Source organism: Sinohyriopsis cumingii, chromosome 12 (assembly GCF_028554795.1).
Source record: "Sinohyriopsis cumingii isolate HCF-2022 chromosome 12, ASM2855479v2, whole genome shotgun sequence".
NCBI lineage: Eukaryota > Metazoa > Mollusca > Bivalvia > Unionida > Unionidae > Sinohyriopsis > Sinohyriopsis cumingii.
In genome coordinates, this window is record NC_142972.1 from 34,319,350 (window position 1) to 34,347,087 (window position 27,738).

Genomic DNA, 27,738 nt, shown 5'->3' on the forward strand with positions numbered 1-27,738 from the left:
GCGTTCTCTCAACTCCACAGGCAAAGCACAAATGTTCTCTTGTAAAGTATCCATAAACAGATGATTATGGTAAGAAGTTACTTCAATGTCTCGGTCCCACTAAAGGTAAGTAATGACAATTCGGTGACCATCGAGCATGTTCTACGTAGGCCGAATCTTGCGGTTCCCAGTGGTGAAGTGACACACCGCAACTGAAGCACTTGACTTTATCTCCTTCGCCCAAGTAGAAAAATCCGGCTCTGGCTAATTCTTCGGGGGTCGGTCCTCCCAGATACTTTGGCCATTTTCCTTTGAACGATTGAAGACGATTTTCAAAGTCGCAGTATTCCGACGAACGCACAGGAAACGAATATTCGTTTTTCACAGGTTCGTTTCGATGAGGGTTGAGTGAAATGGGTAGGAGTTTGCTCAGGGCTGGATGACATCCGTAGGGAGGTAAACGTGAAGGTCGACATTCCCCTTTAAAACGAAACCCAGTAAAATGTCCAAGAGGACGAGCAGCATCGCTTTCGCATCCCACAGGTTTGACACGCACAGCATCACTTTCCATGACAGGGGTAGGGGCACTAAAGTTCCCATGATGCTTTACGGCATCGCTCAGGTCACAAGGTACAGCATCGGTCCCATCGCAAGGCTCACAATCGCACTCGTCTGCAAACTCCGTTACGCAATTACAATGGTAACCACATGGACAATCGCAGTTTCCTTCCGGACATTTTCCGTCACAATGCATGGGTCTTATCCATCCAATATTAGTCACACTAGAGGAAGATACAACTTTTTTACAATCCCCAAACTGGAACGATGTCTCTTTCAAAGTATTCATCTTGTTTGCTCGGTCTTGGTAGTCACAATGAACTATCGATCTTGCCTAGGGTTCCTTTTTTATATACAGACCAATACCGACGTGACCGTACGGTAAGGTGAAATGATTGGGAAGTCGAACTCGCTTCTGGTATACAATTTGATAGACTTTTTCCAAGGGCCGACTGACGATGTGGTGAGTGGGTAAACGTACAATTTTGTTCGGTTGGTAGGTGGTCACTTTAAAGTTTCCATCCTCTCCCGATTGCAAGGCTTCTTTCAATACCCCAAAGTTGACCACTCGACTGGTACGATAATTCAGAGTCAGTCCTTTCACTTTGCACGTCGTGTGCACTTCTCCTTGTTTGTCACGGTATTCGTAGCCGTAATTTTTGGGACCGCCACTGACGAAACTTAGAATCTTGTCGTCGGGATGTTCGTCTGTCCAGGCTCCTAAACGGTCTCCTTCGATGTTAGGGTGATGTTGAATCGGGTGATGGATGTAAATGCAACTGTCCGTGTCAAAGTACAGGACGCGTTCCCCTAACAGTTCTAAAGCTTCGTACAATTTTAAGCGAGCATGGGCTGTCACGTAAGCCGCAATGATGACATTTCCAAAAGGGTCGTCTTGTACAAAGTCCAGATCTTCTTCGTAATTGACCAAGATTAAATTCTCTCGAACGACGTCCACGTGTTTCATGTATTTGGTTTTGTCGTGAATCATCTGGAAGTAGCGGGAAGGTTCTGTCAAATATTCCGTCTTGGGTAAACACGGTCGTTGTGCCATTTTACCCCACAAGCAATTTAACATCACTTTGGCAAACGATCGCCTGCCTTCGTTTTTCTCGATGTGGTCTAAAGTGATGCCTTCTTGTTCCCGGTATTTCTCTTTGAATTGTATTTGGTCTTCGGGAGTGTGACACCAGGAAGGATAGCCGCTGGCTTCTTGCTTCAGTTTCAAAAAGGCATCCACGTAGTCTGCGAAAATGCCTTTCTGAGTAGGGTCACCCTTGTGGTATTGTTGTGTCTTGGGAAAGTGGCAAATTTCGTACACTTCTAACAGTTGGTATCCCATGTCCAGAGCTTTGAACAATTCTACGCTGACCCAGGTTCCCGTCAAGGCCCGTTCTTCCTGGGTGTGCTGACAAAGCTGATCTTGGTTGCACGTTTCGGCACAAGTACGGCACAAGGGAAACATCAGTTTGCCTTGACAATGGTGAGGTAAGACGGGATGGTAGAGGTTCGTGGGAGGCAAAACTTTGCACTTGATCAAGCCTTCGTATTGTCGAATGTTTTTCAGGTCGATGTGTTCCGTCAGCAATTGTGGGTGCCCTACGGGAAAACGACAATATTTGCACACGTAGGGATACAGCGAACACACGTCCAAGTATTTGATTTCTTCTCCTTTCTCTTCGTCGGCTTGGTACAGCAAACAGGTGGCATTGGTCCTTCCTCCGTACAAACTATCCCTCGGGTTCAGCGGGTCCACGAACTGGTAACTTTCCACGAGGCGTTTAAACTCGGGATCGGTTTTCATACGGTGATCGTACTCGTGTTCCCACATTTCCACCACTTGGTATCCTTGCTGTTCCAACTTTAGGCGCCGCTGACAAGTGTCCTGGTACAAGTCTTCCATGGTTCGTTGCAAAAACTGATTTTTAGTGCCACGGTCAGGGTAACAGACGGGACATCCGTGAAATAAGCAACCGTTAAACTCGTACACGATCTTGGGGTTTTCTAAGTCCCAGCCATCGACCGAATACGTTCCGATGGTCTTTTCGCCCCCTCCGTTGCGGGCATGCTGAATCCACTTGTCTTCCTTGTCGCACAAGTAATGTAACCAACGTAGGGCTTTGACCGAGTATTGACGTTTGACAAAGTGGGTCGTTTGAGGACTGATGACAGCCACGGTCTTTTCAGGCATGAATCGTTGTCGATACACTAAGGAACACGCTTTGGCAATGGTGCAAGCTTCTTTCAAAGGATCGACCCCTCCGTGTTCCATGAACAGTTCTCGAAATTTTCCACAGCAACGCCGTAAAATGTCCACGTCGGAACGACAATACTTTAGCATTTCTTCCTGAAAGTCGAAAGGGTCCGAGGCGTGAGCCTGGTACCAAGCGTAGAAAGCTTCTCGTTGTTCGGTATGCATGTTGTCGGGGTCGTAATAGTGAGCCTCGGGCAAATGGGGTAGAACGGCGTGTTGATTGGCTTCCGTATTGAAAAAGTGTGGAAAGTACCCTTTAGCCATTTCTGTCATTCCAAACGTTTTAGGCATTCGACTCAAAGGCATGGCCAAATAGTTCATCGAATCTTTAAACTGCACTTGTCCCACTTGAATGAAAATGATTTTGGCTCCGTTCAAAGTCACTTTAGGACGTTCGGTGCCTTGTTCCGTATAGTACCTCAAAAGAAACTGTCCATCGTATCCGGAGAAATTGTGAGCCATCACCGTGGCATGACGATGACAATCTCCGTAACGTTCGATGTCCTCTTGGCTCCACGTCTTGTCGACGGGGTCTAAGACCCATTGGGCAAAATCGGCTAACGTGTTGGGTCCCCGAATGATTTTTTCACGCCCTCCGGGTATCTTGCTGCAGTGAGGGCAATGACTGAAGATAGGTTCTTGAATGCACTTCTCGCACGCTCGATGAGCCACGCAGAAATTAGGAATGTGACTGCCGGTCTCTTGCATGCATTCGAAATCGAAAAAGATGAAATTGCCTTTCTTCTTGTGACCGTCCTCTTTCTCTGGTGGGGGTTGGTATTTTTGCACGTAACATTGGTGTTCCAAGTCCACGATGTGGTGACAAATGTGACATTTTTTCTTTCCTGAACATACGTGTGCCTTGGTATTATTGGTACGTATGACTTGTTCACACGTAGAGCACAATCTCAGCAGTTGACAAGCGCATTTCTTCTGTGAACCTTGCGTCTTCAGATGTTGTTGGTAACAGGTAGGGCTGACAAACGTGCGCAGACAAGTGGAACAAGGCACTGGTTCTTCGCTCAGACAGGGTGAAGAGGCCAAACATCCTGTGCATTTCGATCCACAATGCTTGTGTTGCTCTCGATTGTTATAACCATGGTCACATTTCTCACAGTAATAACCGTATTTCAGGAATCCGGTGATACTGGTAATGGTATCGAAATGTTCATCGTGATGATAGACATGAATGTATTTTCCGTCCTTAAAGTCTTGGCCTCGAAACAACAGAGGTCCGCGCACTTCTTGAGGGTGCACTTTCAAGGTGTAGCGTGGAGCTAGGGCATCTTGCAATTTTTGCATCTCAGGAATGCCACAGGGTGTGTCTTTGGACAGGCCAGCTTGTTGCAACAGGAGTTCTGCTTCGTTTCGTTGCTTGGCTCGATGGGAACGTTGAATAGTGTTCCAGGTTCTTTTCCATTCTACCGTGTCGTTCTTGTCGACATAGGTTCGTCCCACCACGATGGCACGGGCTAAACACATCTGGTCATGAGAGTTGTTAATTCGGACGAGACTCTTTTTGGTGTTGCGAAGGTCGTCCACCAATAACATCTTTTTGCGTCCTGTCCCTTGAGGAGGAGAGACGTGGGTCATGTCCAGTGTGGCTTTACCATCGGTGATGTCAAACTGATCATTAGATTGTTGTACGTGTTGAATCTTGTCCATGACTTTGGAAGCAGTCAATTCTGCAGGGGTGCTAAACTCGATCCAAACAGGGGATTTCAAACCGTCGTGTTGTATGGAAAGTCTCAAGCGATCGTCTTCTTTGGGTTGACATTGTCGCTTGAGTGCAGTGAGCAAAGAATCCCACACCTCAGTGATGAACACTTCTGCTTTCTCTAACGGTACTTCGGACTTGAAATCTTTAAACTTCACCGTGTATTTGTAAGCCGTGGTTCTAAATTTTCTAGAGGAGCGCTTTTCCGTCTCTCGAATGGAATAGTACTTTTCAGGGTTGACAAAGGGTGGTGAACTTGATTTAGAGGGTTCGGATTCTGGTTCACTCATGTCCTCTTCAAAATCACTGGCATGAATTTGTGCCAAGATTTCAGCCCTGGTACGAGGCGATAGATCACGTTTCTGCCTCTTACTTTCTTCTTCTTTCTTCTCGAATGAATGGGATCGTTTCATCTTGAAAGCAAAAAGTCAAATGACTCAAGTTCAAACACCATAAACTACTTTATAGTCATAGCAGACCAGCGTATATAAAAGGGTGTGTGTCTTGTCCTTTCACTATTCATTTCACTCTCAAGCCGAGCACAACGATGGAAGAGACTGACCAGATGGAACGTTTCGTCAGAGCTTTGCGAGGGGTCATTAGAAAATTCTCTTCAGACCAGCCTACGGACTACTCTCCTTCCTTTAGAGATAAAAGTCAAGATACTTGCTATATCTGTCAGAAGAAAGGGCATTGGTCTTCAGAGTGTCCAGACCGTCAAAAAAGAAAAAAAACAGGGGATAAAAAAGACAAAAGTCAAGATACCTGTTATTATTGTAAAGAAAAAGGACATTGGTCTCCAGATTGCCCAAAAAAGAAACAAGAGGAGTCAGAAGAAAAGAGGAATTCTTCAGAAGAAGAGAGGGATTCTTCAGAGGAAGAGAGGGATTCTTCTGAGGAAGAAAGAAGACAGGTGAAGAAAAGGAAACAGGAGAAAAAAAGAAGAAGGGAAGAAAGCGAGGAGGAAGAAGAAGAGGAAAAGAGTGTGACGGTGAAGAAATTCAAAAAACAGAGAGACTAAACAAGGAGAAAAGAAGAAATCAATGAACTTATTATTAAAGTGTTGTGTTGTGAATTGTGAATTGGATTGTAAAAATGGAGAAAAGAATAAATGAATGATATAAGGTAAGAGTCTTTGAGTTTTGATTTTAAAATAAGAAGCTACACTCACGCACTCATACACAGACACGTACTATAAGGGTAACATGGGTGAGTTTTTTTGAGTTATTGGCAAATTGAAATTGTATTTCTTTTCGAGAAATGTGGGTGGCCCTGAAAAGGGCCTTTTTTCTTCATGGTGCAGGGGTGAGTTTAAGCAATCAATTTTAACTGCCTTAAGCCTTTGCCACGGCCAAGGCCTACTTCTGGACTGCGTAATGATGATAATGATTGGGTTGAAATCACTAAGGGTGGTACGGTAGGCTTAGTCACAGGGTTGACATGTTTGGCTTGGGAAGGTCGTATTCTCTTCGGTCGTGATAAAGAAGTCTGATACATTTGTTTCAGACTTCTTAACTCCGCTAAAATGTCCAACAGTACCGTGACCGTTTGATTTTCACCCTCTTGTTTCTTTGCTGCTACTTCTTCTTGCTCTTGTTTTTTTCTTACCTCTTCTTCTTGCTGCTGTTGCTGTAGGAGAAAAGCCTGTTCCGCTTCCTTTTGTCGTTGTATAAATTTCTCCAATTCTTCTTTCTGTCTCTGTCTAAAATTCTCCACTTGCGGTAATGAAGAAGGTAACGAAGGTTCCGGAACAAATTCTTGCGAGGAGAGAAAATCCACAAAATCCCAATTCACCTCTTCTGAAAGTAAGTCCGGGTTCCCTTGGGCGGTCTCCCCTGCTGGTGCACCCCACTGGATCGTTTTCTGAGTTTCCGTCATGTTGAATCACTATCGCATAGATTGACTGCACACAAGCGCTAGCGAATCTATATTGACTACGTGACGTCACAGACTGCTCTCTTCGGATTGGATGCGGGCTGACTGAATTCTGTAACGCGTGTTTGGATTGGTGAATGAACTCAATCCGTTTCAATCCTTTCTGTCCCTATAAATAAGCGCCGTTCACTGCATTGATTCACCTATTCTCGGAGCCTCAACATGTGGACCGACGTTGAATCTTCAACCCTTGTGTCAACAATGATGTTCAGGACGGACATGCTCATGTATGTCCGATCCAAGTGGACCGTTGTCTACAGGACCAACAGCAGCCTGTGGATAAGAAGAGTCTATATAGAAAGACAAGGTTGCCTCAAGAGGACTCTGATGTATGGCCCTGCTGTAAGACGAAGTTTGAGGAAAAGAAGATGTCGCAAATGCCCTCTATGTTAAGGGCATATTAACATAAACCCAAAGGCCCTTTTCAGGGCCAGCCATATTTCTCGAAAAGAGATAGTCTTTGAATTGCCTACCCCTTTTTTAAATTTAAATTTAAAATTTAAATTTTAAAAAAAACTTTTTAAAAAAAAAAAATCCCATGTTAAATTCCCCTTGTACGTATAGTATCCCACAATTTATTCCCATGTTAAATTCCCTTGTACGTAAAGTGTCCCACGATTTATTCCCATGTTAATTCCCCTTGTACGTAAAGTGTCCCACGATTTTTCTCCATGTTAAATTTCCATTGTACGTAAAGTGTCCCAAGGGTGTTTTTAATGCTAATTCCCATTGTACGTAAAGTGTCCCCCTTCACTACTATTATGTATATTAGTATAAAATTAGGCAAGCACATAAACTAAGTAACACAAATGAGATAGAAAGCAAGGTTGGTGAACCGAACACAATATTTGATCAGAAAACAAACATAAGCACACACTGTTTTTTTAAAACAAATCTTATCAAACTTTAGATGATGATATTTTTTTTTATAAATGGTACGAACGCCATACATACATTTAACAAACTGGATTAAAAATTAATAAAGCCTGCGTTAATGTAAAGGGAAACAGCAATAGATGTCTTCTGCATACAATATAAGCAATTTCTAAACCCACTTTGCGATAATTCAAGTACTGCATAAAATATAACCGTCATAAATATAAGCATTGGATGAATAAATGGCAAATAAATGTACGAAATATAAAATTTGAAAATAAATATGATATATCCGGCATTGCCTACGAAGTAGCAGCAAGACATGGAAGAATAACAATAATTAGACTATAAAAAGGAGAAAGAAGATATTTTAACCATCTACGAAGAAGACAATATTCATTTTTGCACAATAAAGGATTTCTAATACGTTGTATTATTAATCATTATTGTACAATAAAGGATTTCTAACACGTTGTTTTGTCTCAACTCATAAAAGACACTCTAAAAAGCACTTTTGGAACAAACACTTAAATTATTTATTATTCTGAATTAAACGTTCAAGAACATAAAATAGGATGCAACCAAAGATCAAATACAACTGATATAATTCCCAAAGATACGTCATGGACAATCCAAAATGCACAACACACAAGTAGGATTTTGCACTTATCCTAAATCGACTCACAAGGAACAATACGTATGGTAGAATTTTTCAAATACTAATAATTGTGTTTTAAAGATTCAATCTGGAAACAAATAAGGAATAATTATAATACTTAACATTAATGCTACAGACAAACATTGGCGATACCAAAATAAGAAATAAAAATAATGCGATACGGTTAATGCAATTCATAAACTTTAATGTACTAACGAGGAAGTAATACAAGAAACAATATTTAAGGTGCCTGAAACGAAACTGGAAGAAATATACCAGTAAATTAAAAAATTGCAGCATATTTCCATTTCCAGAGATTTTCGTTTGCCACCAGAAAAAAAACTCATTCCCATTGAATATCTTTTATCTCCAATAAAAATGAAATAGATAAAAGGTAAAAAGAACGCTAAAACTTCCGTTTCTAGTTAATTAGGCCTGTAAAAACATTTAGACTCAATCAAAGTTTAATGATGTATCTACGGTTAAGAATAAATCCAAATAATACATATAATATTTAAATATAATCAGAAGCCGTAGCTAAGTCATATGTTGAACTTAATACATCTTGAAAGAGACATTTTTTAATTTTATATGAAACAAAATATAGCTTTACGACAAAAGCGATTAAAACATCGATTATCTCAAATTAATAAGCTTGAACACTGATTATTTACAAACTTATAATTTTACAAGAGATTAATCTAATTAGATAAAAGCGATTAAAACAGCAATTATCTCAAATTAAATATGCTTGAGGACTGATTATTTACCAATTTATAATTTCACAAGAGATGAATGTAATTAGGTAATAACATCACAATAAATAAGGTTTCTTTTTCAGAGGATGATGATAAACTTTATTATTTTGAAAACATGAATCGATTAACCTTATGGATATTAGGTTAAAAACTTGTAATCACAGATATTGCAGCCACGCAATTAAGTTTTCAACTATTCCGTCTATAATAACTATTGGTACTGCATCATTTTCACTATAAAAAAGGCCTTCTGTGGAAATTTTTGTCTGCGTAACAGACTACTGTTAATTTAATATTTCCACGAAGATATTTCTACTCCAACACTCCAAAAGATATTTCATAATGCCTATCACTCAATATCTGCTCTGTAAAGTCCGGTTGTTTGCTTTTTCGACAGTACAAATTCGCACAAAAGTCTATTAGAAACAAAGTATTAATTTTCTGGTATACACTAATAAGTCATTATATTCATTTATCTGTTTATCACCAGGATCTGTTAAAATTCCATTGTTGTCTCTATAATACCATACTCTCTATCATGATATGTATGCATCTACGTTTTCTTTTATGTTTATCTTTAGGTTTATCTATTGTTGAACATTTATTAATTTAAGTTCTGTTTCGTGCAATGTGTTATCATGCATGCTTCTAAAGTTCAGCCATAACTAACAATGATCAGTATAAACATTTAACATTAGTGATTTTTATTATTCATTGCGGAACAATTTACAAAATTTCTGTAAATGGTTGATCCAACCTATATCCCTGTTAATAAGAAACATCAAGTAATCCTTACACAATTGTGTCATTATAGTATGTTGCTGGATTGAAATATTTCTCAGCATCATTTTATCTGTATCTGTGTGCAGGGTATCAAAAATCAATTTTGTTAGTCAACAAAATCAGAAGAAAACGTATCGTATTATTTTGGTTTCCAACTTATGGCCTTTCGAATACGTTTACTTAAGTAATCATGTCTCTAAACTCACGTGGAAGACAATAAAAATCCAACGGACAATGGTCATTTCGCATCTAAGTGAATTCTGAAAATCTTGCAGTGTCCAATAAACCGAAAAGCTTATGTGCCAGTGTTTTGTTTTATATCTAATTCTGATCATAAGTTTGTTTACCAATCATTATTACTTCCTTTATTTTTATTGTTTTCACAGGAGTTGGTAATTACGAGACATTCAACGTCGCGAAAACTGTATAAATGTCGTTACAATCGTAAGAAAAATTTAGTTGTTTAATAACTTGTTTACAATGTAACGACTCTTTCGTCTTAAGCAAATTTACAAGAAAAGAGCGAAAACCAACTAGTTTTATAACTATTAACTAATTAGAATACAAAGTGAAAATTTTAAAATAACTTATGCTACTGTGAATGAAATCTTCAAAAATCCTAAAAGTTATATCGCAAGTCCAGAAGTATAGGGTACAGAGAATGAATTGCAGCAAGTTCCAAATAAATTCCAAGTAGGTATGTGCTGATGTGCCGCTAGACTCGAATGCGAATATGCCAACAGTCTTGATGTATCACGGTGATATAATCCAAAATGTATTTGAATAAATTCACAATAATCCAAAAATAAGTATTTAGTCAGAAATGTATTGATAAGTACTTTGTAATTCAAGTGAATAATTTAAATAAATCTCCGCAAATAAAAACCGAACACAACAATAAGACTGGTCCCAACTACTCTGCCATCTTAAACGAAATTTCCATCAAATAGTAAACACAATTGTTTCTAGAAAATTATAAAGACAGAATCAGAGCTTGATCCAGGACTCAAATTTAGTCAATATGTTTATCCTACATAATATTAGACATATAGTACTCAGACTCTCAATTATGGATAAAGATCAATCACACAGTACAAATTATATATACATAACAAGAAATTAAATTTAGTTCTCCGTTATCCTTTGCAGCGAAAGATACAAATTAACTACAAGCTACTACCATAGAAAAGAACATAGGCTGGAAAAAATATATAGCAAACTGAACAAGGCACAAACATTCCACCAGCATACTTTCCCACCATGAAAGATAATACAATCAGGCAACATATAACAAATAGAGTTATGACTCTATTGTCTTATACAAAGTAATAGAAGAAAGCGAAACCTTATCAGTTTTGTAAAAGTCAAGAAAAATAATCTGTTTACCCTACAATACAAATGAAAAATTTAAAAAGAACTATCATTAGTCCTAAGAGTTATACCACGAGTCAATATTTATAGTTTCAATTGAATTCCAGTGGTGTTCTAAATAAATTCCAATAATCAATGTATTGATGTGCATGTAAGCTCAAATGTGCTAATGATCCAAAAGGTCTGAAATGTGGCAATGTCTTAATAGTCTTTTGTTGTATAACAATAATATAATCAAAATGTTCTTGACTGAATTTATTATGATTCCAAGTATATGATTGAGTGCAAGAAGTTTCAATGAACACTTCGTAATTCCAGGGAATAATTTAAATCAATAAATCCACCCAACCCATTATATGAAAACAACAATCAAGACTGATTCCGCTTGGGGTGTTAAAACAGAAATGAGTAATTTTTTAAAGCAAACAATATTGATATAAAAAGCAGAGACGCAATAATAGTCCCAGGATGTACGTCAGTCTCCTCTCTACAACATTCATAGTTGTTAACAAGTTTTAGAATTCCCAAGAGAAAAACTTAATGTCTTGGACTCAGATACAAGTAAACTTGTTTAACTCTATAAATAATGATCTGAATATTTAATGATAGAGAAATATTAGCAATATATGATGTTGTCTGCAAAGTAATTGTCACCAGTCCGGTAGGACTAAATCAGTTACAAAATACAAATATACATAAACATGACCATTGAGAAAAGCCCACACAACCAACAAATTAAATATGCATAACAGTCGCTAAGATAAATGTATCAGTAGCTGTAAATGCTAAGCACATAAGATTTTAAATGAGGCATACATTTGTTTATAGAATCAGATTAAAAACCTACCATGTGAGCTAGAAAGATTGATGATGAGAGGAGGAAATGGCTATGAATTGTTTACTGATCAAGACAAAATACAACTAAGAGTTTATGTGAAGTAGTAACAGTTAAAACAAGTAAAAGAAATACAAGACCCAAAAGTGAAAGCTAAATTAAAAGAAGTTTTTCAAAGTTATTTATGTAAACAAAAGCACAAATACTCGACCATTTAGCAGAATCAAATAGAACAAAATAATAAACATCGAGTTAAAAATTAAGTAAAGGTTACTATTTCCACAGATATTGATATCATAACAACACTATTTGGCCTCATCAGAGTAAATTGTGTCAGATGATTAACAATCTAGTAACAGCGCAGCACCTTCGTTTATGAGTTTAAAAAAGCTACCAGCAATAGCACATACTAACTGGTTAAGCAAAACGCGGCAGCTACGTTGCTCGGTATCAGTGTAAGATTAGAAAGTTCGCTGTTGGCATCAACCGAGAAATCTATTTCTCTAATAGTATTTAAAGTCACTTCTTTAAGTGTTCCATTAATTAATTTTCCTTGCAATTGTTCCACACTGTATTTCTGCAGTAACAGCAATAATTCGAAGCTATTTTTTGAATAAAAATTGCGATAGATATGATAATAAACATGTCTGAATTAAATTAAATGTATTACTTTCTATCAATAAGTCCTATATCCCTTACTGTGTTATTCTTATTATGTACTGTTTTCGTATGTACATAACACTTATTGATCTGATAATCTCTTCGTGACAGCTCCAGTCGCCTAAGTAGTTAGAGCGGGTTCGAACCCGCATGAGTCATACCAAAGACTTTACAAAATGGCACTAGCAGTTTCCTGACTTGAGTTTGCATAAAGACGACGTATAACTGTGTTTCAGTCTACTGATCTGTTAATAGGTCTACTTCCCAATTCCACGTGGATATGTACGTACAGTAGCAGCTGCAACGACAAAGTAACAATACTCATAACTAGAAGAATTAAAGTATCTGCTACCCATAGCAATCGCTACAAAGCCATGTTGTTCTCTCAGGAAACAAGAACAGCTGAACTATAAATAATTAATTCATTTTACTTTACCTAGTCACATGTTTCCCAACACTATGTGTTATTTCAATCCATACAGCTGTAAAACTAATCTTTTTGAAAGTGAGACATGTAGGCATCATTCATCCCACTCAGGTCTTATAATGATCGAATATCAATCCGATTTTCTCGTAAATATAATAAATGAACAGGTACATGAATACTTGGACAAAACAAAGATCCTATGTATTTCAAAAATAAAACATCAACGGCTGGCAGTTTCCGATTGAATATATGACACGATAATATCTGCAGGATACTACCTTTATGCTCAACATCTTCACGACGCGATTTGGAATGCTTTCAACAACTAGTTTCGCAAGGCACTCATGGAAACCAACAGATATATACTCAACAATTACCATCCACCCTATCATCGTCTTAAAAGGGACGTTTCCGATTGACCAACGTTGCCGATTATATTTTCTCAATGTTTCTGGAAGGGTTTTTTCTAGGTAAAGAAACACCCTGAATACACAGAAAGCCACCATTAATAAACAACAATAAATTATTATAGTAATTTGATTTTTGTACAACCCGACGTCGTCAAATAAAACATAGTGGGAAACACGATTGCTCCTTACCTGAGAGTTATTCCCGCTAAAGTGGATCCTGCCATTAGTGCAATCGATGAAAGAGAAAACGCTTATCATGTTCATGTGGATTTTGTGCATTTCCATTATCTCCTGGTATGTATATTTTACTTTAACAGAGTGAATATTGGTATAAAACGATATCTCGAAAAAAAAATATATTTTCAAAAAGGACAAGTCAAAGTGAAACTACGTTTTCTACAACGATTCTAAACTTAGTTGTATCTCATATATGCCATGTATCGAGGAGTAGCTGGACAACGACGGTCTAGTTTATGCAGTAAGTCCAAATCGATATTTCGTCCTGTGGTACCTATATCGGAACTATTTGTCTCCCAATGACTGAATGCTGTAAGAAAAATTGTACTAGCGCAAGGAAAGTAAATAAACAAAATGTGCTTAACGAAAAAAACGTTATTCAGTGGTTGAAATGTATATTAGTTTGGACAGGACTAGAGTTATTTGAACCCTCAGCAAAGTACCTCTCGCAATAAGAATGGCTATTGATATAATATCTATTAAGAGAAAGGACACTGTACCGCGGATTTGTCCACGGCGTCAAAAAAAGAATCCCTTATCCTACTAAAGGAGAACAGAAGGTCATACACATAAACCAATATAAAATGTTGTATCACAAGCAAGGATATTGCCGTTCAGGGTGTCTTCAATACAAAGGAAAAAAGTAGAAACAGTTAATGGAGGAGAAATAAGAGCTTTAATCAGAAGAATCAGAAGAAATCCCTTTCAAATCCAATGCAGGGCAGCACCGATAATGATTGAAATAGTATTGTGATTCTTATTGACGGGAACATATCAACGCAAGTGAGAAAAAAATATCTTATATCCCTTTCAAACTGAGTTTGCATGTAATTATATTGTTGTTTTATAATATATAACGTGTATTGAATTTTGATTATATGTGAACATACAACTGAAACATATAATCAGTACCACTTTTCAGGTGAGTCTACATGTGTGTACATAGTAAATAACGTATCTTTAATTGTAATTATCAGTTATAGTTTATAAAAGGCTGAGTGCTGGATTGTGGTACTGAGTGATTGTTAATGTAAAGTTAGAGGCTAATAATCGATACTATGCCACTAATTTTACACCCTACTTTTACATATCTATTTGTAGATATGAGTGTTATGACACTTTTATTAACTAGTATACTTGAATGCTAGTTATTAGATGCGGATACTTTTCAATAATAATGTATTCCTTAGTAGGGTGGATATCGGTTAGTAGATCCTTGTAAGTAAGTCTGTTTCTTGATCAGTAGGTATGGGTTATTATCAGTAAGTGCAGGTGATTGTCTGAAGGACAGTGTATTGGTCATTAGGGGTATCTTCAACCTATTGTAATTTTAAGCATTATATTTACCCATGTCCCTATCAGTATTTCAACATGGCAGCGTGCTCACTTCTTCTAGCCACCTAAGTGCCATACTAATGTTATATTTCCCTCGCTTCCTCTCCATTGGTCATACTAATGTTAACCATATGGACTCTTAAATTTGGAATCCTCATTGTCCCCGAAGGGTCCAACTTTCGCGATGGAGAACGTATATTAATTTCAATTGCAACACAATGCTAATTTTATCAAATTATGTTATTCTATTATTACTTCTCTAAAATCATAATGATGTGCGATAATAAAGACATTACATGTTGTATTTTCTGTTTAATTAAATGCTTAAATATATGGTAAAGGTACCGAGCATTCAGAAAGGCATGTTCGTGTCTGAAACTGATTGTGAAACGTATGTATTGATGTTAGTATCCCACGTCTACATATAAAAGTATGCAACTAAATATGCATCCTACAGTTGTACAGCATATTGTTAAATAATTTTGCCAGATTTTCATGAATTATAACATTGCTTTATATCTTTTCAGAGTATCATAATCTTTAAATTTAAAAGAACATATTTGGAAAGATATCTACTAGACTGTCTGTAAAATATATTTTTTGCTATTTTCTTTATAAAATATTTTTATTTCGGAAAAAATGCATCTGATATTTCTTTATCAGCCGGTGCACTAGGCAAGGTATTGACTGGGTGCTATTTTGGATGCTTCGGATTGTTAAGATGAAACGCACATGATATACAATATTTCAAACGTAATTATTTGGTTAGTAAAATTGGTGGGATAGGCTCTGGCTTTCATCCTATATCTGTGCTGTGTATATGACCGTTGTCAAGTAGTTCAGATAACGACTGAGACATGTTTCTCTCATAAAAGACGAATACTAGTGAAGCGGGTTTCTGTCAGACAAAATAAAATCTTATTACAACCAAGCCACTTTTGTTATATAATTTAGGAGTTAGAGAGACAAGTTTCCCTCATATAATACAGCGTTTTAGTGAGGCTGGTTCTTCTCGTCAAGAAAGTTGTGACGACAACTCGTTACTTTGTAGGAGTTAGTTAGGCACGTTTCACTAATACAAATTGGAGGTTGATGCCCCACGGTGATGGCCAACGAGTAGGGGTGAAGGTCAAAAGTTAGGTTAAAGGTAGAATTTTAGACCTACTATTACTGATCCAAAGTAATATTTGCATTATAATAAGTTACGCAACACATGATTGTATCTAACAAATGCATAACATAAACGTAGATATAAATTCACGGTAAATGAACGGTACCTTATTATATAAGTAAGAATGGTCCATGTACATGCCTGATCGGGTTGAAGTAAAAACGAGGTGTGTCCCAGCCTGATTGCCGTATCTTGTCCACCCCAGCGAAATACCCCAGCCTCCCTCTCCTGATCCCACCTGACCCCATATTCAGATCCCTCTAAACATTCGCATTGAAGAAGGATTGCATTTAAACTGATGTCGTCCCCGTTGTGCTGACTGAATTCTAAGAGAAAAAACTATTTTTAAAACAACTGGATGATTAATTTTTAATAAACATAATGAAAGTAACTAGGGCTACCAAATCTTCCGACTGCAACCTTTTATATAAAAACGTGTACGTTACAGTGCCCACAATTGTATCAAAGTTTTCTGGAACACCTGAGTAACTTGCCTTCAAATATTTCTGATAAACACCTGAACTAGTGTTCCCCAGAATTTTATGAAGACAAAAATCATCAGCCAGTGCTCTTAGAAACTGTATCATCCCCCACTAAAAATATTACTGAAGCAACTTACAATAGAGAACTTTAAAAATAGTATGAAACTCCTCATCGACATCCCAAATTATATTAGAAACCAGAGCCACGCACACCTCCTATTTACCAAAAAGGCATAAAATAATAACTTAATGCATATCTCTCCTTTTAATGGAGAAAGCAAAATTAATCTTTGTTTTCAAACGCCTTAACAAAAATACATCTCTTGAAATATTTAATCAAACTCTTGACATTATAGCTCGAAGTATGATGTTCAAAATGAAACCATAGTACGGAGAGATTAATTACAAAATTTTATTCATAGATGCGATAGTCATGTCATCGATCTACAGACATGTCTCCAATAGAAGCAATATGCTTGCTAACACGTCAAAGGTATGGATTAGCAGATCACGCAAACTTATAACAATGCCTATGGAAAGCCCACAAATAAAAAGGAAAGAAAGTCAAGATCTGAAAATATAAATCTAAATTTGTTACAAAAAGAGAATTTTATTTTAGGAAGCTAATATTAGGCGATACTACAATATATAAACTATAATATTTGTTTATGTCACGTATTCAGGATCGATTAAACAGTAACACAAGAGTGAAAACAGCAAACTTTGAAAAAATAAAATAATTTATTTCCCTGGAAAAATTCTGTAAAAATGAAAAAATATGAACTTGAAGTTTTATAGAATAAAATCCAAATATAATCCAAGATTAATCCACGAAACAAAATATGTGTAGTCCTAATAATAAAATGTTCTACGTTCAAATTCCGACGAAGAATCCAAGATGGACGACGATGAATTTTAATGCAATATGTAGTGTTGAAGGCTATAGTTCCTTGTAGAAACAGCAATTATCACTCCGGTTTCTCATAGCTGAATAAAGTGTTATACAAAATTGACCTTGTTCAACAATTTTATATGAGCACACGTATTTTCCAGAAAAATAACAGAATTAATCCTTTTGAATCCCAGTAATTTGAAATAATTCCAATCCAAGTAATTTGAAATAACTCCAAACAGCACAACATACAACTTCCAGTGCAACAGCCCAGCTTCTACTGACAATAGACCTTCGTTCAGTTTGATAGAAAACAAAACACTTGTAGACTCTATCGTTGTTACAAACTGACAACTGAAAAGAGCACATAATCATTTTCAGGCGATGTTGAACATTAAAATCACAGCCTGCATAGAATAGTTATTATATTTGGGAAGATACTCGTGACGGTATTTGGGACTTTTTAATGCAAGGATCATTTATCCCAGTTTTTTCCGAACTTGTTATTTGAATATTTGCACGAGGAAACTGATTTGATCTCCATCCACATTCTTGATTTGAATCGAATAAATAATTTCTACCACAACAACTTTATAGTCAACCCCATTATCAAATGGTTGAAGTACTTTTTATTGTAAAACAACATATGTTATTGTAGAATAACAATTCATAGAACTGTCATTGTTAGTCGTTCGATGGTTAAGGTCTCCAAAGAATCAATCCTTATTAAAAGAAGAATAATTCTACCAAAAACAAGGTTCAGAAGAGAGCTGCTACTCTGATTGGATTTGTTCTTTTAACTCGCATTGGCGATACTGATGTTGTTGTTGTTGTTGTTGTTGTTGTTGTTGTTGTTGTTGTTTTTATTGGTCTATTTCAAAGAAGATAATCAACACAACTGCTGAATAATCAAGTTAGTTATCGCCGTGTTGCAGCCTCAAAACTCTCAAATAAGTGCTCAATTGGTTCAAACATGATAAAGACTTGGCAGATAAAAGACGATTCGATATTTAGGAAAACGGTCTCCTCACCACGCCCACAGTGAGTGTTGTTACTCTTTTTGCAGTTCCTGAATAGAGGAATTCTGAGAAAGAGATGTTGCTGCAGTGTTCAACGGCTTGGTGATCATTTCTATTTCTGTTCATTTTCGATGACTTTTGAAGAGGCAATGCAATGATTGAAACTGTGTAGATATCCTTTACAGCGAACTTCCACTTCTTGGAGACGACGTTTCCTCACTTGAATGTTTTACGTACGGGAATGATTTTGATAAGAGTCATCTTCTTTCATAGTCACTCTTTGTAACTGAGGGTGGAAGACAGATCAATCAAACACTTCGCTATTCATACCTTCTAAATTAAGGTTTTGTTTCACCAATGCGAACTAAATCGTCTTTGCTAAAAATGTTACTACTTTTATTATGCCACCGACGTTCAGGAATCGCATTACTTTCACATACTAGGCACATTAACATACTTGCATACTATCACACAAGACAAGTAATTATAATGGAGGAATTTGGTCCTTATTTCGCGTGGAATTCATTTGCGAAGTGTGTCCGTTCCATGAAGTCTACGAGGTTTTCTCAAGGGTTTTATATGTCTGTGTTGATCACAAAAACCTAACATTAAAATATTAGTATATTTGTCGGTATAGTAAGCATGACCTCTAATATCCATCGCATATTTACAGATAGACAGAAAATTATTTTCTTAACAAGTACAAAGAATTCATATGTCTTGCATAGCTTCCTTTCTCTGCATCTTGTTTGATGTATTTGGACGACTATGAAGATTGTTTCTTAAGTTTTAATTGTTTTCAATCTCGTACCCAAAATTTTACATTGACACAAAGCAAGTTTTACCAAAAAAATTGAAAATGGGGATGCAAATCGAAAATGCAAATTCCAAACAATAAACTGAAAGTAAAATCTTATATAAGACATATTTGAAAATACAATCATGCAGCAAAAGATAAGAAACAAATATTAGAAAAGCGAAAGCGAAAATGAAAATTAAAAAGGAAAATTGAAAATGAAAAATTGAAAATGAAAATTGAAAATAAAAGTTTGAATCTATCACTATATTTTAAAACCTAATTTAAAATAAAAATAAATTTTAAAAGAATGAACATGTCATGTTGCAAATTGAAATAATACTAATGTTTATATGTAATATAGGCCACTGGCCAAAGATACATAGCTATACAGCATTCGATGCAAAAAGAAGTTATAGTGCGTAGCAAAAGAACATCGTATCTATAAGAAATAATATACAATAAATTAAATATTGCTTTTTCGGATAAAGGTGAAACACAAGTATATACTGCACAGTAATCAAATAAACGAATTTAAGGGTAAGCCAAAAACTTGTGTGGAGCACGATTCGTAATGTTCATCTAAAGTCTTATCTAGCAGGAGTCATTGATAAAAAGGCTTCTCTAATCAATAAGTCTTTTATAGCAAACATTGCTAAAGTAATCATCTGAATTTTACTAGTATCAGTGTGTATAAAGGACCTACAGTTTTCTAAAGTTGGTTTTTTATATATAAAGGTGGGTATTTTCGTCGTATTTGTTCATATAGCGGACAAGCAGTAATAAAAGCAGCAATAAAATGGAATTCATTTTCATTGTTTAATTTACAAATTTGACCCAATCTTTCCTCATAGCAGATACATATTTTCTGGTATTACCTCTGGTTAGCATGTATCCTACTCTAAGCACAGCGGTTATACAACAAAATCCGTTATCCCCCAACAATTCTATATAGTTTTGACAAGCATATTCTACTCCCAATGACATATAGATGTACAGTCTTTCCATCGACCTAATCTCATCCTGCAGCTTTGCCTAAATATATCTTCACAGCTAGGGCCCAACAATCTAAGAAATATATTTTCATTATTTACTCCCAATGTGCACCAAACATTGTAAACTCCAAATGTAACTAGAAGCTTTTAAACATAGTTAGCCCAGCAATCACAATTTTCACCCCATCTTAACTGTAAATCGTAGCATTGTTTAGGATATCTGTCTTCTGGCATTTTTAAAACTCTTAGCCAATATTTAATAATAGGTTTATATCTTATACACTTCATACTAACTCTTCCTAGTTCGTTATATTCGAATGCATTTTAAGAAGACTTAGTTGTTCCAAGGATATATTTACAAAATGATAAATGAGCTTCTTCAAAGTCATCAGCATAAAAAAAACCTGAGCTCCATAATTAAGTATGTGAGCTATATTGGCGTCAAGCAGACGCAACAATCCAGTTACGGGTAATATGCCAAATTTTGAAAGACATTATTTCAATATACGCCCAGCATTCAGCGCCTACACGGATAGAGTTTTCTGGCTCATATACCAAGAGTTTTTTTAAAAGAAAATATGCATCCTGAGTACTTATAATATGATTTAATCTTTACCTCTGTACGGCCATAGTACAACATTTCGTAACTCCCAAAATAGCCACCTCTGCGAAATACAGCAACTCTTGTTATTTTCATATTCACCTTTTATTTCCACTTACGGCAAAGCGCATGTAACCTCTTGAGCATATTTTGCAACTGTTGTGCATTGTCTTCAAAGTCAATTAAATCGCCGGCAAACAACAGCGGAAATAGTTCTAAGGTTTCTATAGAGACGCATTTGTTCCCTTCAGTTAAAAAGGGTTTCAAATTATTCCCAAGAAAAGGAAAAAGTAAAGGCGATAAAACACAACCTTAGCGCACGCCCAAGGGGCACTTAAACACATTGGTAATAAGACTGTTGAACAAAGCATGTTTTTATACCATTGTATGTTGCCTTAACGTTTTCTACCTATGCATACGCATTTTCTTCTGAATAAAAATAGGGATATTCAGGTGACATACAGACAAAACGAAACATTTTCTCTAGGTAAATTTAAGTGCTTGAAGATGGGTTTACGAAGAAAATCCGACATTCCCAAGATTTTTCTTAGCAGTTTATCATTTAATTATTACTTTATCAGCTGTAATATTAAACTGACAATAGTTTCTGCCCATTTTTCAACCGAACCTAGTATACCAAATTTTTCAACATAGTTAATAAAATCTGACCTCTCTTCTCTAGAAAGTTTTTCGCTTAAATTAGACATATTTCATACCAAACAACCTAGCACAGAAATAGAACAGTTCTCATCGCACACATTTTGCAGGACTCGGACAGAGTCCTATCCTATCTTTTGTCTACAAGAATACCATCGTTTCTAACCTTATCAAATGAATACATGCGACAATCTATTATTAGTGTATCGTATTTGTAGAATTGTTTCCCTTGTTCAATGGCTCTTTTCAATGTCGGGTAGAGCTTGGTGAAAAACTTCAGCTTCAAGTACGTTAACAAAAAAAATTCAAATTATAATTAAAAGAAAAGAAAATGTAAATCTTAGAAACGACAAAGTCACTGTCCAAAAACCAACGTGGCATCCAGAAGGAAATAATAGTGAGTGTACAGAAGATCGGCACGGCGACAAGCTTCCGATACCTCGGCTGTGATGAACGTTCATAATCTGGGTGTCTATGCAGGTTTGCGCGGTAAACAACTACAACAACTCCACTGGCTAGACTGATGCCGATTTGGAAGGTCCAAAATCAAGCTTATGTGTTCCCTCGTCATATCCATATTTCTATATGCACATGAGACATGGACCGTGAGAGCAGAACTAGGAAGAAGAATATATGCCTTAGAAATTATATGTTAGTGAAGCAACCTGACAATCTATTACTTTTATCACGTTTATAACCAGCGGGTGCGCAATAAAATCTTAGGTATAATTGGAACACATGAAGATCTGCTCACCGCCGTACAGAACCAAGATAGTATGGTCACTTCTCGTGCTCATCTGGCCTGTCAAAGACAGTCATACAGGACATAATGAGAGTAAAGATAGAACTAGACCGACAGAAGAGATGGAAAGATAACATCAAAGCTTGGACAGGCATGGACTACGCAGAGTCCATAAGAGCAGTAGAGAGCAGGGCAAACTAGAAAGATTGTCGAAAAGTCATGACCAGCCAAGTTACAGAACACATAACAAAAATGAAAACATGAAATAAAATGGAACATGTTCAATAAGAACAGTTTGCGACATATTTGTACATTTGTATGATCACCTGAAAAGATGTTCCTTAAACATGCCATTCAACCTAGCTTTTTTAATGTTGCTGTTCTTTTTTCACATAATCTAAATTCGCACAGTCTTCCAAAGGAAACATAGTACTAATTTCCTTTTTATGCATTATTAAGGAATTCTAGATATGTATTAATATTTTAAACCAGAATATAAGGATCTATTCAAATTACATATTGGTCCCTATCAAGCTAGTTTAGTTGTATGTCTTATTGTACATAAGGATTGCACACAAAAATGACAATAAAATTAAAACATTTTTTAAATTCTGTTTCAACAAAATCTAATGGGAACTATGTGATTATTTTAGAAGATTGTTATTAGGAAATGACCCTGGAATGTAACGCATTTTATAGTTCATTTGGAATATTTAGCTACGCATAAAAATACCATCAACATATATGTTATGTGTATCTGAATTTCATTTTTGTTTACCTGTAGGTGTATTCAATGTTCAACGTTTACAAACTCAGGTTCTGCTGCACACAATATGTTACAATCTGTGCTACATAATGAAACCCTAAGAACCTGTTATCAGTATAAGTATGTTTATACTAACATTATTTATCTATTTAGGGGGAGGTTGTACGCAGAAAAATGTACAAGCATCTGTAAATTGCTCATCTAATATATACCCCTTGGGAATAATATATAATAGGTGAAATAATTCCAAAATTATCGTTATTTTTCTACTGCAAGATAAAATACTTCGCATCCCTCTTATACTATAATCAAAAAAGTAATAATTCCATTTTGATATTTATCCCTTGCATAATAAGGCAACACAGCAAAAGTGACCGTATCGTTTTGTACAAAAGTATACACTAATTAATGCTTTTCTTTCACTTCGAGTACAGAATAAACTAAATAGTTATTGTTTTCTTTATTAGATGCTACTGATCTTAATTTTCTCGACTTTTTAATCGTTACAACTTAATTTAATTTATAGATAGTCAAAAAAAATTGAGACGTTAGTAAATAAACAAATATTTAAATTTCATGAAATTAATTTAATCATTCAGTTTATAAAAATCATCTACCGTAGAAACGCTCATGCGATTAAACAAAAGATTGTTTGAAAAGGCTGTGTTTGCACTTCCATCAATCTTAACAATGATCGTTAAGAAAAAACTGCATCTTACAACTATAGGAGCTAATGAAAATATGATGGAAAATAATAAAATAAGACAAAGGTAGGATTATTATAACCAAAAGAATGTCATACATTTAAACACCAAATAATCGGGCAACGTGTGACAAATTGTATCGTGGAAGCCAATTTGTCAGGAAAGTTCGACCTTAGTATATAAATACAAGAAAAAGTTAGAAAGAAAAATGTTCCTTTCAAGAATCAGGTTTAAGCACTAAAACAAGATGAGCTGAATGAACTCTAACCACAGAAAGAAAATAAAAAGAGGATGTGAAATATTATCACTTTAAACATATCGTGACTTGACTGACAACCGCAAAAAGAGATAAAATTATATTGCTAAATTATAAAAGTTGTCACAAAGTTATGAAGACAAACGAACACAAATATCACCTCATTTAACAGACGTAGAAGGTAAGTTTAGAAACAAAATATTAACTTAATAAGTATTGAATAATAAATTGAAGAAAAGTTACCATTATATGAAATGTTAAAAAGGCTGTTGAAGAAAGGTGCAATATTTCCCACTGTTTGTACATTTATTGGTAATATAGGAACAACTACAGCACATAAGATAAAAGGATTAACAGTAACCCTGTGCTGGCGGTGAAACTGAAAGCAACAGTTCGCTGATATAATCAAATTATGGATGAAAACTATTTCCGCCCATTTGTTTAACTTAGGTATAAAAAAACAGGAGTATAATTGCCTGGTATCGTTGATAGTTTAATGGAATGTCTTTTGACATCAGCTGCATAAATTATATCCTTAAAAGACGATATTGCCATTTTGCCATGTCTTGTATTACAATGTCACATAGTGTGCAATTGTAACAAACGCAACATTTTGTTTGCAGTAAAAATGATTAAATAGTAATCTATATAAAAAGTTATTGTGCAAGCATAGACATTTAAATACACGATTGTTCATTTGTTTCTACAACATTATGTATTTTGTCATTCTCATCAGTCACAGTAAACTTTATTTTATTCATGTTATTTGTATTGTTTGTTTCTTTTTTGTCTGTCTGTTAACGATTTAGTACATATCGTGTATCAAATTCGCTTGCTGTAGTCGTAACCAAGGAAGTAATTTTGAATTACTCCTAGTTTTAATGAATCTGATGACTTTAGAAAATTATTACCAAACATATCTATACCATTCAAATTCATTACCATATCACTCAGTAATATACCAACACCTCCAGCATTAGTACCTGAATCATATTGTTTCAATATTCTTGTAAAGTTTTCATCTGTGTCAAACGCATGTTCACATGAACATAAAATATATAATATATTTTATATTTTGTCCATTGCCAACCAAACTAGATATCACATATTATCTGATACATCTTTTTCTGTCCGCTGATAAATCTTTATTTATGCCAGTCCGCTACTTACTCGAAGAGAAAAACATATTTCTTCGTCTGGTATTAATTGTGTGCTATTACACTCATAATCGGACTGAACAAACCATCCTCTGTTCCACCATAGGTCATATCTTTCGCTTATAATCTTGTTCTTTTCAACATTATTCATGCCAACATCTTTGTAATGGTCTTATGGCGTTCCATTAGCTGACGTCGGAACCTTGGCTAATTCCTTCCTTTTATTGATGGTGGATATTAAAGTTATTTGAAATAAACTTAAGATTATCCAGATCAGCATTTAGACATGTTAATTGAATGTTTTCTTATGTGGTAATGTCACTTATCATTTATAACCTATGTATTGATTTTAATAACCCTCTCCCAAATTATAAATTACTTCAACACGGTTGTTTGGGTGTTTCTTTCTTTATTGTAGCTGTGTATTCGATGAAAATAAACATTTTCATTGTTGTTATGTATATAAATATATAGAGGAGAGATGATAGGGTGCTATGTTATGCTTTTGGTGTGGTCAACCCTGAACAGGTGCGTCTGACCAAGACTTTGAAATAAATAATCTTACGGTCACTGAGCTAGATTTTTAGGATCAAGAAAGTCTGACTACTACTGAGCCAGATTTCTCATAAAATCTTTGGGGTTAGTGAACGAGGTTTCTCTCTGAAATGTTGGGGGAAGGGTAATTTGACGGGTTTCTCGTATAAAAGAAGTAAACGTTCCATGAGACAGGTTTATCTCAGATAAATATGTTATGAGTTAATGAGCAAGATTGTCTTATGACAGTTGGAATGGTTTAGAGAGCCAGGTTTCTCATACATTTCTGAGGTACGTGACCGAGGATAGAGGTCAGCGGTTAGGAATCAAGGACGACGTTCGGGGTAACTTTAAAAGGTTAGGATGCTGAAACCTTAATATTACTTAGCCAGATTATGTGTCATCTATACTACAGAGCAATTATAGCATAATAATAAACTACGACGCATATAGGATGTATTTTCTACCTGGATAATATAAAATATAATGGCATATGACACTAAATGAATACATAAATAAACTCAAATACAATTTGACGACTTATGACCGGGAGGGTGGATATAAATGTCACAAAGTGAATTAAATGGATGATCATTTTCAGTTCAATTCATTCCACTATATACAACAACCTAAGATATGGCGCCATGTGCGAATGCTTCGCGGTTCCCGGTCTTGTACTGTATTGTGTAAATGGTACAATGAGACAAAACATTAGTTACTGTTGTGTTTATATATGGAAATTTTCAAACTAATCACTCATCTAGCTTTTGAACACGCTAGAAGCTTCTATTACTTTCATTTCTAGGTTGGCGAGGCATATCCTTATCTCAGATAAATACACATCATTATTTATTCACCTTCCTGGATCAGACCAATGTCATTGATAGCAAAATGGGGTGGCATTAAAACACATACAACAAGAGCACAATCAAATCCATTGCAAGCTTTTTATATTTAGAAAGATCCTTTAAATTGTAACACATTTTTGTTAACTCAGATGTGTAATTAAATAAAATTGATATCTTTCATTCTGAAATTTAAATCGAGGAATAAATAGCAGATAATCAGGATGTCATTCAGAACATCGAGGCGCAAATCATTTGAGGTATAAATCTTGCATGAGTCTTTTACACACAAAATTCAGTCCAATACCATTTTTGTTACGTAAATCTATAATATGTGTTACCTTCTTTTGCTTATGATTGTAGATTGAGTCATCTATTGAACACATTACATAGTTTCCTGATAGTAGGTTGCACTTTTCCTTTGGATAAACATGTTTATGTAGGCCTTTTTCCCTGAAAGGTGTCGAAGTGATCTTGATGACGATTTTGATGGGATTTGAACTAAGTCACCTGACTTTGGATCAGTTGGATGTAAATGATTCTGGCCTTGTTTACTAGTTGGAAAGTTATGGAAATAAATAAACTTATGACTCTCATTCTGGTTCTGAATTTGTGTCTTAGATATTTATATAAGGTAGTAAGTAACATACTTTTTTATACATATATTAAACATTTGCAGCGAAGAGAGCCATTTAGTTGTGTTTAAATTTTATTTCAAAATATTTATTTATATTAATTATTCATCAGAATTACAAAGTGTTCATAGATTATTGGGCTTACTATTTTAGAATTACTGTGAACTACTTTAATAACACTTTGGAGTATATCATTGAGGAAAATCAAGACTGTTGACACGTTAGCACATTCGAGGCTACTGGCATATAAGTACATTCAAAATAAGACTTCATGAGACGCATTAGGAACAATATTTACCTTTGGGACCTTGATAAAACCCTTAGGACTCTTTGGGATTTCATTCACAATACTGTACTTGATTTTCAAATATTCACCTGGTTTTCTATGCAAATAAATGATTTGTTCAATGTAAAGAACCGTGTGGGTTTTTGCTTTTTGTGAAGACCGATAAATCAGCCGCAAACCTGTAATGCTATTGGCTGACGTTTTATGCGACTTATATCACCTATTGATTTGAAACCTGTTCAATATTGCTTGCAAACATCAGTGTACATTGTATACACTTACTTATATTGCTCGAAGTTGTTGGGCTACCGGCAACTATAGGGATCTTTTGGAGATATGAACATAATATTTCCGGATCATATCCGATGTTTTGCGACTTGTGAATACACGTGGAATAGCACATTCTT

At 35.6% G+C, this 27,738-nt stretch overlaps 1 protein-coding gene across 1 annotated transcript in view; it reads right to left on the reverse strand.

The window, feature by feature from the left end:
• Positions 1 to 27,738, reverse strand: part of LOC149786232 (uncharacterized) — a 68,909-nt gene that overhangs the window by 17,280 nt on the left and 23,891 nt on the right. The window lies entirely within an intron of this gene.